Source organism: Phaenicophaeus curvirostris, chromosome Z (genome assembly GCF_032191515.1).
Source record: "Phaenicophaeus curvirostris isolate KB17595 chromosome Z, BPBGC_Pcur_1.0, whole genome shotgun sequence".
In the NCBI taxonomy this organism is placed as follows: domain Eukaryota; kingdom Metazoa; phylum Chordata; class Aves; order Cuculiformes; family Cuculidae; genus Phaenicophaeus; species Phaenicophaeus curvirostris.
The window spans coordinates 42,894,314-42,911,953 of record NC_091431.1 but is presented as its reverse complement, the minus strand read 5'-3'; positions in this window follow the sequence as shown (position 1 = coordinate 42,911,953).

Below are 17,640 nucleotides of genomic sequence, written 5' to 3'. Positions count from 1 at the left end.
TTATAACAAGCTTAGTCCTTTAGTTGTTTGGGGTTTTTTTTTGTTTTTCCTTTAGTTATTTTTCTGAAATTTTTATTCAATTAGTATTTACAACTACATCCTGTATTTCTGTTCCAAATACTTGCTATTGTAATTCCACTTTGTTTTTTCTCCTTCTAATAGCAGGGAATCATTTTTCTTCTTAGTCCTTCATAAGCCTTTCCTCTGAAGTGTTTGAATTTTTTCAGGATTGTGTTTTTCTGTGAAGGCATTTTTCCATTTTTGTTCCATTTTTAAAAGCAAATAAGTCTCTCTTGCCTTCCACTTTTTTTTTGTCTTCAAAATCTTACAGTTTTTACCGTTAAAATGCTTTACTAGAAAATACTTATTGAAGACAATACATTTGCACCAACAGAAATGGAAAGTCACAATCACTCCCTGTGTACAGAATACTCAGTAAGAAGTGCGTTGGTCTGCAACAGATACCATAGGCACCCACAGATACCATATACAACATCGTATAATGTGGCATAGTGTTATATACCTGGAAATTTCACAGCTAAATGTACATGGTTATATAAAGTCAGCTGCCCTCTCTACCCCTAAAGAGTCCCATAAAGAATCAAGCACATCGCTGGTTTGCTGCACAACTCTCATTGGAATAACACAAAAGCAAAATCTGGCACGGAGTGTTCTGGCAGAGATCAAAGACCCATAAAAGATCTAAATTTATAAAGAAATGAAAAATAACTACATGCATAACTGGATTCTTTTTTATAATTATTTAATTTGTATTTATGCTATTACATATTATTGTTAGATTTACTCAGTAGGATATTCTAAATAGATAGCTATACACATGAGAGCCTGACAAGTTGAATTCAATACAGGTAGTACCATGAGTTAATTTACTGAACATGTAACCGTTAGACCAACTTTCATTATTAAAAAAGAAAAAAAAATGCATGAAAGGATAACTAGATTACTAGGCACTCACTATCCATTTCCAAATGAAAAATATATCATCTCCTCAGTTAAAATGGCATAGATCAAAATGGTGACCCTTTGTTTTCTCCATTTTTGAGAAGGGATTTAATCTTAGAACTTTTTTTTGCAGTTCTTCTATTCTGTGTAAGATCACAGAAGTCGATAACTTAAGCAAAGTCAGGAGAAGTAACTTGTTTCTTAATAAAAGATTGTCCCCTACTAGCTCAAATTTTTAAAAAAAATTAAAAATGTGCTTGTCTGGAAAATGTAGCAAATGAGCTCTTGGCTTTCTTTCCATTTAAAGTTCCAGCATTTAAATTTGGCCTGTTTATTGTCACCAAATTGAGTAATAGAAGAGTTTTATTTGGAAATACTTTTGAAAGGTATTCACCCCTATTTTGGCAGCATTATTTTCATTGTATTTTGGGAAGATTTTTACCTTTCTTGAGATGTATAACTTTCTGGCATTAACCCAGGTGTAATCTACCAGAATCATGTAATCTACTTTTTAAACATGTTCAATGAATATTTTGGGAAGAGTCACTGAAAAGATACGGAATATCTCTTCTTTTGGAGTCTTATCTTTTGATCACAAATGAAGAACTTCAAAGCCTTAAGAAGTACTCTTCATGCAATAAGGAGGTACAGACATTTGGAGCCGATGTTACAATATACTTATTGCCTCCTATCTCACTGAAATTAATCTGTTCAGGAACAACTTCCACAACGGAGAAAGAATACCATGTTTTGCATTACTTGTGTTTTCTTACAGCTACTCTGCCCCTTAAGCTCCTTTTTCTTTTGTTTATTAGAAACATAAAGAAAATTGTTGGATTTGATTGTCTCAGTCACAGAATCATAGAACCACAATGTGTCTGGCCAGCACCTCTGGATATTACCCAGTCCCAGCACTGCTCAGGCATGGTCAGCTAGAGCAGGTTACTCAGGGCCATGTCCAGCTGAGTTGATTTCCTCCAAGGATGGATACTCCACAGCCTCTCTGGGCTCTGTTGCAGTGTTTGATTGACATTGTTATAGAAAACATTTTTTTCCTATGTTTAAACAGTATTTACTGCATTTTAGTTTGTACTGATTCCTTCTCATCCTGTCACTGAGAACAACTAAGTCTGTCTCCATCTTCTTCAGTTGCCCCACCAGGTATTATACAAACAGATAAGATTCCCCTGAGTCTTCTCCAGGTAAAACAGTTCAAGCATTCTCATCCTGTCCTTGTATGGTGGATGGTTCAGTCCCTTAATCTTCTTTTGTGACCCAGCACTGAACCCAGCTCTTCAGGTGTGGCCTAGCCAGTACTGCATGAAGGAAAGGATCACATCCCTTGACCTGCTGGAATACTACCTCTAAATGAGTCCTGGAGATTGTTGGACTTCCCTGTGGGAAGGGCACATTGGGGGTTAATGGTCAACTCTGTGTCTTTCAAGACCCTCTAGGCTTCTTCTGGAAAGTTACTCTCCAGGAGGTTGACTGTCAGTCTTTGGTGGCATGTGGAATTATTCCTCACCAGGTGCAGACTTTGAATTTCCCTTTATTGAACTTGATGGAGTTCCTGTTGCCTGATTTCTCCACCATGTCCTAGCCCCTCTGAATAGCAACACAGTTAGCTACCATAAGAGCCAATCCTTCTGGTTTTAAATTGTCAGCAAATTTGCTGAGGGTGCATTCTGTCGCATCATTCAGGTCATTAAAGTAGTTGTGAAACAGTGTTGGACCCAGTGTTGACCCCTGGAGCACACTAGCAGTGACGGCCTCACACTGGACATTGTGCTGCTTTTTGCAATACTTTGAGCCTGGTTGTTCCAACAGCTTTTGACCCACCTCACTGTGCGCTCACTTAGCCCATACCTCATCAGCTTGCCTCTGACAATGTCATCAGAGACATGAAAAAAGCCTTGTAAAGTAAAGCTAAATGGTATCCATTTCTTGCCCCTCATCCTCTAAGCCAGTTGTCTTGTTGTAGAAGACTATGAGAATGGTCTGACATCATGTTCACTTCGTAAATCCTCACTGTCTTCTTCATATCCCCTTCTTGTCCTCAATACGTCTGGAAATCATTTTCAGAATTATTTATTCCACAACCTTGCCAGGGGTTGAGGTGAGGCTGACCAGCCAGTAGTTCCCCAGATCCTCCTTCTTGCCCTTCTTGAAGACAAGAGTGACATTTACTGTCTTCCCATTATCACGGATCTCCCTGATTACCACAACCTTTCAGAGATACCGAGGGTGATTTCACAGTGGCCTGGATCAGCTGTCTTAGCACTCATAGTTGCATCCTGTGAGGTCTCAGAAACTTGTGTATGTATTGTTACCTTAAAAGTACCCTAACCTGATCTTCCTCCACCAAGGGTAAGTTTTCTTTGCTCTAGATCCATGCCTATTGCTTTTAACTGACTCTTCCTTAAAATTTAAATTCATTTTGTGAGTGGATTTAGTCATGTGACTCAAGACATTTAATAAGCACCATGAGGCAAAACCCCTACCTCACTTCTTCAGAAATCACCACTAAAGCTTAGTGATACTGCTTTTGTAATTTGTGGACAGAAAAATTGAGAGCTACATAAATACAGAGGATTTTTGGGAAGCGTGGGATGAGATGAGTTGTCTGAATGGTAGTGTAAAAGTCTGAGGAAACTAATGGCCTTAAAAGTCTTTCATGTGTGGGTAAACAGTTTAAACCATTGAAGTCAGAATGTAGTGTTAAATGAAAGCTGCAACAGTGACCTTTATGAACATCTTTTCTCAGTTCTCCCAGAACAGAAAAAACCTGTTGTAAAAGGCAGTTATATTGAATATTCAGTCTGGGTGCAAAACAAGAGTGAGCAAGTATGAAGATAGAGTTCTTTTTGAGAGTTGTACCAACAGCAACATGTCAATGCAGGGTAGTAGATTTGCACGGATCTGGCTCCCAGCCTTAGTATAAGAGTTTACTGGGGAAAAAGAAGACTTCAGTTTGTACTGTGGTCAAAGTGTCATCTTCTGCAAAAAATAAGATTTTTAATAGGGGGGTATTTTGAAAAACAAATATATTTGAAATATGAGGAGTTGCTTAAGACAAGGTGAAAAATGAGTACCCCAAGCTTGAAGAGTTATAAAAAAACCTATGTCAAACAAGAACAAAAGATTCAGCAATTAATATGCAAACCTTATAACAATAAAGCTGCCAAAAAGAACACCAGTTGCTGGTCAATAAAATAAAATTGCTGTTCATCTGCTAATATGACAGGCTATATCATATGTTCAACAAAAAGCCATACCATATGTAAAATAAGGCTAGACAAAGCACTTGAAATATAACACTTAGGTCAAAAGGAGAGACTAGATGTATCTTCACTGTTTGTATTCAGCTCTATTTTTCCTTCATGTTTAGGCACACCACCAACAGTTGTATGGTACATAGATCCAAGTCAAGTGAAGAGCAAAGAAAAGTTTGATCAACACTGGCTGGCAAAGAGGGTTTTTTTGCCAACTTTAGTAGGACATGCAGGAACTATATTGGGATTTAGTGGCCCTGCAAAAATATCTGCGTGCTGAAATATCGACTCTCTGGAGTTATCTGCTTCTGCTGGGTGTTACCTGTCCGGAAACAAATGTTCACCACCCAGAAATGTACTTTACTTTGATACAATTCAGGAAGGAGTGGGCTTTGGGGAGAAGGAAAGCCGGAAATGATCTGGGAAGCAGTGATAAATGTTGAAATCAACCATCAAATCTACATTCATATAAATATTCTCTGTGTGGGATCAGGAAACAGGAAATGTGCGTGGTGTTTATTACCCACACACAAAAGTGAGACCAGCTGGCTACATGTCCTGGAGTGGCCAGGATAATCCTGTAATTAACACTGGACCACAATGGCAAAAAAAAAAAAAAAAGGAAAAAAATCCTGCTAGTCATCTCATGTTTGAGGATGGAGGTGCGGAGGAAGAAGGCAGTGAACAGCCTTTAAAGACATGAATTTCTGAGGAACTTGTTCCACGTTGTATACACAATGCAGTATTCCTGTGCACAGGCACATGCTCGAGCAGTCCAGAGAGCTTCTAGGAGTCCTGCATCAGGATGTCTTGTTCCTTAACTGTAGAAATACAAGCTGTATTTCTCTTGAAAGCCAAGAGATGCTACTGTAGAAATGTGGCAGGCAACAGAGATACACAAGTATGCTTTACTCTCTAAAATTTTATTTTTATCTTACCATTCTCCACTGTGAAACATAAAGGATTTCTGAGATCACATTGCAGTAGCGGAATGAATGAAGATCACCAGAAAGAGGGACTGCTTTTGTAGGGATGGCAAAGGCGAAATTCCCCTGAAAACTGCAAAAAAATTCGGGCAAACCCTGAGTGTTCAATGGATAATCTATGCTCCCCAATTTCTAAGAAGACTACTTTTTTCAACTTCCTTTAAAATTTAATATGATCAGATAAATCTCATTAGAGAAGGTACTAAAGTGTTATCTTGGTAATACAGCTGTATAACCACAAACAGGTCATATTTTTTCTTTCTTTATTCACAGAAACATAGTAATACTGCCACTGGGCAACAGAACAAATTGATGTTGATCAAGGACCATGTTACCGTGGACAGATTACTTTCTTCTACTGATTTTTACTAGATGTAAGAGAGGGTAGTTTGATGGCTGGGCTGTGCATAAGGAAAGCATAAAAAGAGTCCAATCACTCGTGACAACTAAGCCTTACATGCAACGTTGTAAAAGTAAAAATGAGTCATGCAAAAATGGTCATGCTCATGCCTGTTTTTGTGAGGCTGCTGTGAGTTCACAGTCTCAAAACTTAGATTTCTGTAAAATATTAATGATTATAGATCTGTTACAGATTGGCACTACAACAACGCCTCCCTGGTTTGATTAACCCAAGCTCTGCAAAGGAGGAGAAATAAGGTTTCTGATTTTAGACACGGTAGTTTTCATCCTCTCTCTAGTGGGTCTTAGCTCGGCCCCAGATGTCACCCAAGAAGAACCAGAGCCCAGCACCTCTGCCACTGGGGAGTAGAAGAGCTGGTTTGAAGATATCACCTCCAAAATCCTCAAATCCGTAATAAATCTCACCCTGACTTGAGGCTAGTACAGTCATGATATTTCACCTGTCTGACAGTGGAAAGCATAACTGGCACACCCCTGCAGCCTAAGGTTTGCCTTGCAGTTTCCCTCTACTCCCTCCATCTACTACCAGAGAAGACAACCATTTTGCTGTTTTGCAGCCCCCTGTGGTGCTCCATTTGTCCCAGACTTTCATGACATGAATGTCAAAGCCATGTAATTGTGACCAGGAGTGAGTAAACAGTGCATGAATTCTCAGTGATGTTTGCCTTTCATACAATAATGAGGGCATGAGCCTTTAAATGTTCTGCGCTGTACTCTTCAGTGTCTTGTAACTTAGCAAGAGATGAAGAGTTAAAAAATTCACCTTCTCCTTTCAAATGTGTCACTTTTGTTTTAAACTTAAATTAACTTCCAGTTCATTTGTGTCTACCAAATGAGAGCTGTTTGCAAACAGCTTTTTCATATTCTCCGTGTCTGCAGCCCTGCCTGCACACACCATAGCATTCATTCTCCCAGCCAAGGGAAATGGGTTGCAATTCCCCTTGGATTTTATCCATGAATCTCCTTAATTGGCAGGAGAGATTGCGCTGAGTGGTGTAAAGGACTCTTTCCTCCACAGGGACCGATTGTGCTGCCTCTGCAGGACAACCCACACCTGCCAGCCGGCAGAGCAAGAAGCTAGCATTGGTCATTATCATATAGGAGCCTCCTGCCTAGTAAGACTACAATGCTTTAAAGAGCACGTCAGGAGGAATACATGGCGTGCACTTGAATACAGTATTTTTTTTTTTTTTTTGTGGCTAGCACTACTGCACTTGGCACTTAAAATGACTCAGCACTTGCAGTACAATGTCCTCTTTCTTGGTGGGCTGCTGTGCAGACTAACAATGAGTATTTTCTGTTACCTAGCCAGGGGTGTCATCGAGGGATCTGAGCCAGAGAAAAAGGGCCTAGCTAGTTATGAAGTATCACAGGTCAGCATTTGTCTTCCATCTGTATCACCCAGAACAGCAGCCCTTTATATTTCTTCTCTCTCCAGGATGATAACTACAGGAGAGGAGATTTGTCCATAGAGATATATCACCATAGGGGAAAGGAAGCCAGGGTAAAATACTCAGTGAAATTGGTTTCTCAACTTGAGGGTACTTACAAGCAGTGAATGTGGAGAGCCATGTGGGTTGGCAGCAGTTAGTTCTTGCTCTCAGGACCATAATGAGCAATGCACAATGGTGACTCTTTTCAAGCTGCTGCAGCTGTTCAGCTCCATCAAGCACCTACTGAGTTGAAGGGTAGGCACTTCATTTGAACACTACAGCCTCAATTTTAAAAGGCAAATGAATTTCCTGAAATGTGCAAAAGTGTTAGCAAGTCATGCAAATAGCATACGTGAGTTGGTCATGGTAATTTGAACACTTAATTTGGATACTCATTTTCTTAACAAAAAAAAAAAACAAAAGAAGAAAAAAAAATCCTGTTTTCCATCTGTCTCTCTAAGTAGCTGTCATTTTCAGTCTGCTTGCAGGTCTATAACACAATATGAGCTGTGAAGAAAAGTGATTAAGGACTGACTAGTTTTATAACTCTAAATAGAAACAAGGAAATACTTTGTAGAAAAATATCTAGCTGGCAAATTTTTTTATTTCTATTCTTTATAAAATTCCTGCAATCATATGTCTTTCTTGGAAAGTTCTTCCTGAATTGTTCCTGTGTGTAGTATTTTTTTTGCACTTTATTTGACAGCATGAAGTTGGACCTTTGTAACCTCAGCAATGTGAAGTTCAGATTGTCTTGTTGCGTTTTTGTCAGGTGAACGGGCATTGCACTGAGGCAGGTTAAAGCTAGCTCAACCCATCCTCCAGATTTCCCATTTAAATGTATTAGGGCAGGGCTGAAAACCAGGACTCGCTGGGTAGAACAAAATCTTGAGTCTCTGTGCCTGAATGGTTTCTGGTTTGGTCCCATGCACAGTGCAAAGCCCATCACCCACTTTCGCTTGCCTCGCTAGTTATACTGTAGGAGTGCTGATGTCTAGCTCAGCTTTGAGCTCATAACAGAAAGGGATACCCCACCTGGCAATCAATACCCATGCCAGTGACCATCAAACAGCACAGATGGCAAGTAGTGCTCAAAGGAAATCTAAATTTTCCTGAATGAACAGTGCTGTGCTTTAATATTCATGTTTAAACAGAGAATATGTCATTCGTTCATCTAGATCCTCCATGTTTTGCTACATGATTGCTGCTGACGTTATGAGTGCAGCTATGTCACACCACTACAGAAAAGATTTCACACTTACACGTTCAGTCTTTTTGGTTACTTGGAGATGCTCACTTAAAATTTGTAGATTCCTGCAGTAATCTAAGACAACATCCACAATGACAAGCAATGGAAGCAGGGAATAGCACTGAAAACAAAATTGACATAGAAAACCCATTGATACTGGTGAGTAATGTTGGCATTATCCATCACACTGATATAACACTTGTTCTTGAAGCAGACAATAAAGCTCTGACATCTTAGAGGATGCATACTGGTGTTTCTTTGACTTGCTCGTGCAAGCAAGATCTCTCTAGTATAACTAGAGAATTATCAAAATAATGCTGAAGACCATTGTGCTATTTGATCACTCACCCCAGAAGTATTACATGAAATGTAACGTATGATAGGGTCCCAAGGAGGCTTACTGCAAGAAAGATAATTTAACACAAAGACAATAAATCTGTGAGCACCTGGGGGAAAAAACACTGCTGTATAGTTTGTTCTCTGGACTGGATGTAATTCTATAGAAATGTAGTAATCTAGCCAAGAGAAAATTGAGGAAATTAGTTTTCATGGGGTATAGGATTTTTTGTTTAGTTTTATTTTAAATCAGAGAACAGTATGTCTTTGCAAACAAAGTATTCAGGCAAGAAATTCAGAGCTGGGAAAAGAGATATCTTGAAAGATGAGCCCTTCTTAATTAAATAAGATATCAGCTATTGAAAGAATTATTTTCTAAAACTAGTCTTCCAGCTGAGATGTGATTTTTTTTCCTTGTATCATGCTGCCTAGTAGACAGAAGCAGGAAAGAAGATCTAGTTGCAGAATCTCATTTTCAGCATGCCCACTAGTATAACTTACATCTCAAATCCTGCAAAAACTTAGTCCCACCCCATCTGCATGCTTTCAGTGGAACTAGTCACAATGAACACAATTCATGCTGGTGTTTGAAGACCTCTGTCTCTATGTTATATACATCCTCACTGGGAATTAGCTGTTAAGGAAGAAAAGTTAAGGTGGAGACCTAGACAATAGAAAGGAGGGACAAGATTTAGAGATGCATCTCAGTTACAGCAAGGGGAGGAATATTCTTGTTAATTGGCCACCCTTGTGATTTCAGCTGTGTTTAAAACTCATGAGAAGTTCACCCTAATAAACCTAGGTAAGAAATTATGTAGTATGAGAACACAATTCTATTGAAAAACACTTGTAATACAATAAACCAGGACAGTTTGTCAAACTCCTGTTTTAAATAATCCCATCATTTCCATCTTGTTTTAGCAGTGAGATCCTGCTCAACCTGTGCTAGTATGTCCATACAGACATCATCTGATGGAGTCTTGATTTGCAGTGCTGGAAGCCAATTTTCTCTTTCTCAGCCTTCTCCGTGATTTCTTCTTAACTTCCCCCATCAGGTAGTTCATGATAAACAGGTTGATAAACCAACCACTATCAAGGTTTCCTTGCAATTTTGTGGAAAAATGCATTGCTCTTGTTTCAAAATTCTTGCTTTATTAAAAAGCAGTGGGAGTTTTGTTATTAGCTTGAATAAAACAGTTTGTCAGATCATTCCTTTTCAGCCAGTGTCACAATACTTTGCAAATACACATCCAAATTCTACTGAAGATATTTACATATGCATGAAGTTACCTCTGTAATCTCATCACTAATGTTGAATAGACAGATAGCTAGGTATGAATACTGAATAACCTGACTAAATTCTACATTTGGATATGCCTTCTCACACTTAATAAGAGTAATTTTATGTAGTTGTATTTAGTGTTGGTTGGAGTATTCAGCCAAGGTTCAGCCATCCATTAATGTGTTAACATCTAAAAATTAGCCTGGCATCGAAACCACTCTTATTTCAGATCATTAAATTCTGCAATTGGTAACTCAAAATTTAATCTTTTCTCTATTCCATTGCTACAGACATTCAAAATAGCTGACAAAATGCTACTCTTAGGTATGAAGACAAACATAGTAAATGTCTATAAATATTTGTTGCCTTTGTCCAACTTTAATTGTTTTGAATGAATGACTAAAGCTGACAAATGGATAGACAAGAAATAACTCCTTTTTTCATTACCAGGTCTAGACTCTAATTCAGCAAATTGCAAACAATTTATTGACTTGCTGAGTGACTTCTCCACTTGCTCAAAAGATGTCTGTTATTCACTATCTAAAATGCTTATTGAATAAAGATTACCCGCGGAAATTTTCAGTCACTGAGAAGAAAGAAAAAAAAAGGTGGACAGTCAAGAATTAAAAATATTTTTGTGGTTACCTCTTTAACCAAAATTCCCTCTGATAATAACATATAGGATAAGTGTTATCCAGCACTTCTGTTGTCATACTAGACTTCCTGGGTGGTTAATCCTTATTTAAATTCTGATTCAGTTTTAAATGAGTGTAAGGAGGGTAGAATATTGGACTAGAAGCATTTATATGGCAATAAAAGCTTGGAAGCAGCCTTTCTGCAAGTGGCTTTACCTGGCTGCAATACCACTCTCCCCATTTATTATTATAGAACATTTTTTTTTCACTTACTCTTAGAGTCATTTTTCATTTGCTGTGCATTATGAGTGTTCTAGAATGGCACAGAAGCCTAAATACATTACTTCTTAGAAAAAGCATGCCTGCGCCATAAGTAGTCATTGTCAAGAGAAAAGTGTTTGGAGTCATTAAGCACAATTAGATTTCTCTTTTGCTTGCCCCTGTTTGTGTGAGGGATTGAAAAGAGAAGCAGTTTGTCACAGTTTTAATTTCATGTTAGGAAAAAAAAAGGAAAAAGAAAGGAAAATAAATTAAGTGCAAAGCCTTAGTATTATGAGTATATGAAGGAATAGCATTAATGTCATATTAAATTTCTTACCTGCTGAGTTTTAATGCATGCATAATTTTTACCACATGCATACAACATTCTGATGGCCTCTGAAACACAGTAAACGTAACAGTGCAGTTCACAAACTGCCTGAGAAGTTACTACTTTTTCCTAAACAGTACCCAAGGATAGAAACTGACTATGCTCAGCATGATCTAACTTGATGAGGAAACCTAAATTAACAAAGACAATCTTATTTGTTAGCCATCTTGATTTCAAGCAATGTGGTTGTGTGGTAGTAACTCAGGAAGAAGGAGTATTTTAAATTTGGCAGGGCTATGTTAAAGTCGAAAATTGGGAACAGCAGTCTCATCTCCTTTTTTTTTTTTTTGACATGATCAGTCAGACTATAGAAACAAATCGACCAGCCAACAAACCAACCAATACAATCTGCTAATTGTATATATCTTCTTGTGAAATAAATAAATGTGTGGACACAAACCTGATGTCAGATGCTATGAGAGGGGTCAGCATATACTTGGTAATGTGCCTGCAACCTAGTTGTGATAGTCAATGAGTGTCCCATTGAAATCTGCTGTAACAAGGAGAAATTATAGGTGTACAATAGCTATAGTCATATAGGCTTGTAGCATGCTCCCATTGTGCAGCAGTTACTGGAGAGCATCATTAAGGTTGACCTCTCATTAAATTATGAGACAGCTCAGCATTATATTGAAGATGTCATTTGCTTAGGACAATTCTACAGCAGCAGCTTGTTGCCTCATACATACACTCGTTAAGCTACTTTTCTATGATAGACAGTGTGAAGCTAAAGCTGAATCTCAGGAGACCCTCATAAAGGGCATGATGTTGGGGAGCAGGTAAGCTGGAGGAAACAAAGTTGCTACTTCTTTTTTTTTAAAGAACTTCATTTCATCAGGAGAAAACTGTGTAGGTTTGTGTATTCTCCAGCCTCTCACACAAGGTGGCCCGGAGACCTATGACACAGCTGTATTGCATGACGCCCCAAATGCGAGCACAACCCAGCAAATGTGTCCTTGTCTTCCAGGTGCCCACACAGCATGGTCAGATATAAATGCATCAGACAGCAACAGTTGTGTGTAAGGTAGGAGTATCCTGTCACAGACACGTGGACTTCCATAAAGCCAATGATCAAGCCTGGTGGTGCCAGGATGTGGTGCTGTAGGCAGACCACCAAACCAGTCATGGGGGAAAGTCAGCTGCACCCTTGTTCTGAATAGGTTCCCTTGCCTGACCCACTCCCAAACCGTCTTTGTGATTTCAGGATTTGCAGGCAGGGGTCTTTTTCCCCATAATTCATTGTGCTGACCTCTGCTCTTCCTTACAGCCTGAGGACCATCCGTATCCGCCTTTGCCTCAGCTCTTATCTTGGCAGTCCCCAGTCCTTCATCCTCACCCTGTAGCCCACCGACTGGAGTTTCCTGTTTTCCACCCCTGCTTGCAGAAATCTCTGCCTTATCTCCCTGCTGGTTTCATTCTCAGCTCCATCTGTTCGTTTGACATTTATGAACCTCATCAAGCATTTGTTTTCAAACCCATCCAAATTGAAATACCTTCCATTGTACTTGTGCTTGCTCAGTTCTCACATTTGTCACTGGGATGATAACAGTGCGGAATAACCTAAATTTAGTTCTGACTTAGGCTTCCGTCCTCTTCCAAAAGCCTGCCATGCTTTCAAAGCCTCACAGAGAGGTCCCCATGGCTAAAAAGGTCTTTTTGTGCTCTGTGCCTGTCAGATGCATAAAACTTCTGATGTAAATAGAGCTCCTCATCCTGTCCCCTGTCTCATCCTAGCCCTAGAATGTATTCTTTGTCTTCAAACATCACCTGATTTTGTCACAATCCCTCTTAGCATTTAGTGGCTGACTTTCATTGCTGTGAGAAGCATTTTTTTTATTATTCCAGGCTAATTCTGCCATCTCTAAATTCAATAGGAAACCTTTCTTTCACCTTGCCTTCTTTCCCAGCAGGGAGGACAAGTTTGAAAAGGGAAGACATTTAAAATAAAATAACCCCCTCCTTACTAATGTTTATATCTCTTGGCTGCTTTATTCTCATCTGAAATGTCTCATTCCTCCTTAATTTTAGGAATAGTGAAATGTCACATAGATAAAGACAGGAAGGAAACATAACAAGCTTAAATTAACCTTATTTTTATCTCAACTAAATCTGACTTAAATCCCTCAGTTATTAAACCGGCTCCATTCCAAGTATGCCACCTGCACAGGATACTTTGAGAAATATGCTGCAATCAGAACTCCAGCTCAGGGTCTGAAAGTTAAAGAAAAAAAACCCAAGCCCCTCAAAACAAGCAAAACCTCAAAAGGAAAATAAACACTTCAAACTTGCAAAGTGCAGACCAGCACTGAGAACCTGACTTTTTAGATCAACATGTAAACTTGCTCTTTCCAGTCACCTTACTAAAATATCCACAGAAAACCTATACCTCATCACTAAGAGTTTTTTAACCTATAGACTATCCATTTTTTCTTTTTCTTTTTTTTTTTTTCTTTTCCCTGAGTCTCAATCTAGTATCATAGATTAGCGTCTTTGGCAGCACACAGGTATCCTTGTGCGTACAGCAGCTACCAAGCTTTCTTTTCATTTCTAGCCATCAGAAGTTTGGTTTCCCATATTCCGCACTAACACCTCTTTTGCTCTTGTCCAAATGGTGAGGGACAATTTTCCTTCCCTGGAATGTAATAATGGTTCAGATGGATATTTTTATCTTAAGTCAATTCAGGTTACTGCCATTATCAGCTTCACTGCTCATTACTGAGTTTCGTTTAATTTATCTATATTTCATTATTTTTCAGGACGATTGTTTCACAATCCTCAGCATATAAGTCATAATTCCTCCCATGTATGATTTCCCAACATGCTGTCTTACAATAAAAAAAAAATTTGCACTCAAAGTTTTCTTTCTCCTCCTCTCATATTTTGCAGCTTAGCCCATAAAATGATCAAAACACAGCCAAAGAATTTTCAAAACAAAAAATCAATGATGATCGTATTGCTAAGCACTGGAATAAAATGATGATCACAGCAGATATTGTTATGCTGGGATGAAAGCCTGACCCATCTTATAAATTCAAAGGAACCCATAAAACTGCAGAACATTAATTAGGAAGACTGTCTTTCTGAAATGAGAAATTATGAAGAACCACAAGAGAACACAGAAGCAATGCCATAGCTCTAAACTCAGTATTTCAATTTGCAACACCTGTATTCATAATACAGCTATCTCAAAGCTGACTTCTGACTTTTCCAGGGCGTAACATCAGGCAGCAGGATAGATTTGTACAATTAAAATGCAGACATCTGTGCTGACTTTTAAGGACCAGATGTGCTTCTATTAAACAAACCCTGAGGACTGCTCAAAACTAGCACCTGCTTCCAAGTTACATTTAGTCACCTGAATTTCTGTGTTTAAGTATATTTTAAATTTTGGATATCTATGGTTCTCTTTGCACAGGAAATACCTTTATTGAAGCTCATTTGTAGGCAAGGCAAATTACATATTCTGCATGCTATGTTCCAAATTTCACTCCTACCCTTCAGCTTCTTCCTGACGTTCTCTCCTGGATGTTGTAAAATAGCCAAGAGCTAGTAGCTGCCCACTGTGCTCTCCCTCATTGGTTAATGTTTATGATACCTTTAGACACTATTAACAATGACAAAAAGAAAGTGTATCTCTAATGAGGCAGCACAATCTATTAAAGTACAGCATCCCTTAGGCCACAGTAAAAATGGCAAACTTAGTCAGTAGCTCTACTCTAGTTTCTCCTGATGCCTTGTGAACACGTTCATGGGCTCTGCCTGGCTGTTCCCTGGCTTATGACATGGATTTGACTTTGGGGCTGAGCTTATACTCATCCTCTGACTAGGGATCCCCTTGTGCCATCTGTTATGTACCAGCTGCAGTGTCTCAGCGTGCACCGAAAAAGCCCACACTGTTTGAGTTTTGCAGGTAAGACAATGCCAATAGCTGCCTCCTGGTGAGCAGATTCATAATTAGAGGAATAGGACTGTCTGCAGACCCACATAGTGAGGAAATAGTGTGGCTCCATTGTTCAACTTAATAAATCTCAGGATCTGCATCCGTCCTGCACTTAGCAATGTATATATAGCTTTTGGCAGCTAAGAAATTAGCCAGATGATATCTCAGTCAACATCGTTTTCAGGTATTGGAAGAAATGAAGATTTAGCTGTAAAACAGAGTCTGCCTAGTTTCCACTGTTTTTATCAATGACAGCTGATATAGATAACAGTTTTAAAACCATCAGTGTTTATACTCAAGAGCCTCAGTTAGAAAAGGGAGTTGTCTGATTTTAGGATGTTTTTAATGACTAGTGGGATCTATTGGAATAGGGCAAGAAACAGGACTTATTTCTTTTTCCAGTAATGTTATCTGCTCAGAGTTAAGCTCTGCAGTCTGCAAGCATCACATGCTGCCTGGCCTTGCAAGTGATCAAATAAGGCAGAGCAGAAATATCCTACCTCAGTGAGTGAGCAGGAGGCCAGCACTTCACAGGGTCTGCCTAGTGGCAAGAGGATAACTGGAAAATAAAACTGCATCTGTGTGTGGTAAGGAAAGATAAATTTTTACACAGAAGCTACATGCTGAGGATTTTCAGGGTGATGAGGAAAGCAAAAGTGGCCTTGATTGGCGACAGAATGGGCAACCAGCTCCTCAAGGAGCTTGTCTTCTGTTCCCTAAGGCAATGTGTTGCTGTCTAGGTCTTCATTACAGTTTTCAAACTGTCTTCGTTATTATTCTAACTCTTCATTTCATGATTCTGCTCAAACAAAAAAACCTGTTTTTAAACACAGCCTGGAATCAAATCACTTCTGAACTGCCAGGAATGGTTGTATCTCCAGGGCAGCAAAACAGGAGGCGCAGCAAACTAATCCATGACTATTTTTATCTGGGTGCCTGTGGTGAGAACAGATATTTGACAATTTGCCTGGAGCATGGAAGCTATAGCATCAGCTTTGTAAGTGTAAGTTACACTGAGAGTGAGGAAAGGGATGTGAAATCTTCAAGATGTGGTAGGCTGTCCTTTTGCAGTGTCTAATGAAGCTTATGGGGGGTAGTTCATTCAATTTACTCAAAGGTGTTCAGCTTGCAGGAGCAAGAGAGGAGATTCCACCAGCCCTTAACTGAGCATATACATGAAAAAAATATGATTCTTAGTATACAGGATTTTCAGAAGGACTGAGTTCACAGCTATTTGGCTTAGAAAACTGGCAGGTTTCTATCCATTTGTTCATATCTAGAAAGTAAATAACTTATGCACCTCAGTAACATTTAGAGAGTTCCAGTTCTTTCTTCTGGTATGGAAAATGCACAGATGTATACTCATGGTATACACGTGCACTTATACATACCTGTATGTATGTACACCAACACATGTGTGTAAGACAAAAGTGGAGCTAATGAGTTTAATTAGCCTACCTTTTTGCTGTTTTTATTGAGGTTCTCTGGTACGAGCATGGTAAACCTTATAAACACAATATACATCAAAGGAACAAGAGGAGGCATCTCATTGGTATTGATAGTGTAAATCATCGAAATATGACTGAAAAGATCCTTTATTCTCTTAACATAGAAGTCCCTTTTTTGTGCTAAGTCATCTGAAGCTGTCACTGGTGACTGCAGTGCTATTGGTGTGGGGTAAGTGCCAGTGTCTTGTTTCGTGATCACCAATTCATAATTTTAGGGAAAAGGTGTTCCAGGATTCAGCAAAAGGATTTATACTATCCTTTACCATGAAAGGTCCTGAAGAAGGAGAGGAAAACTTAACTCTTTTTTATCCCTCTGGCAGCAAAGGCCTAGGAGCCAGCACTGGTACAAGGGAAGTTCTGCCAGGACGCTGCCTATCCATTTCCCCCAAGGTATTTTGCTTCAGCAGTGCCTTGCTACTCCTGAGAGCTCAGTGCAGCCTGGGATGCAGTAACAGCATGTGTCCTTTCTCATGGGCAGGGCACTGCAAATCACCAATGCTGCACACTGCTGCCTCCCACATCCCAACACGACAGAAGCATAAAGGGAGAGGAAGCAGATGAAGAAATAATTCAGAGAGGCAGTTTAACCCTGGTACCATGGAAAGATAGAAAATAGTCACATGGAGGAGTTCTTTGCTTGCAGAAAGCAAATTAATTCCAGAGATGTGAGTAGGATGATCCGGGGCTGCAAGTAGGTATGTGCATGTAGAAATTAGCCAGGGGAGGCCAGGCTTTACAAGATGTTTAGGCACTCACAGACGCAGATAGGCATGTATCCCCAGAAACAGGCAGTCATCTTCAGTAAAATTAAAGGAACTTAAGTGGGTGTCAGCATCTAATTAATTAGTAAGGTTTGGCCCTGGTGAATTTTGGAGACATTTAAGGCCTCCATCAGATTTTCCAGGTACCCGCATACCTTTACAGATCTGTCCTTACCTGCCAAACTAAAGGTGTGAAACACAATCAA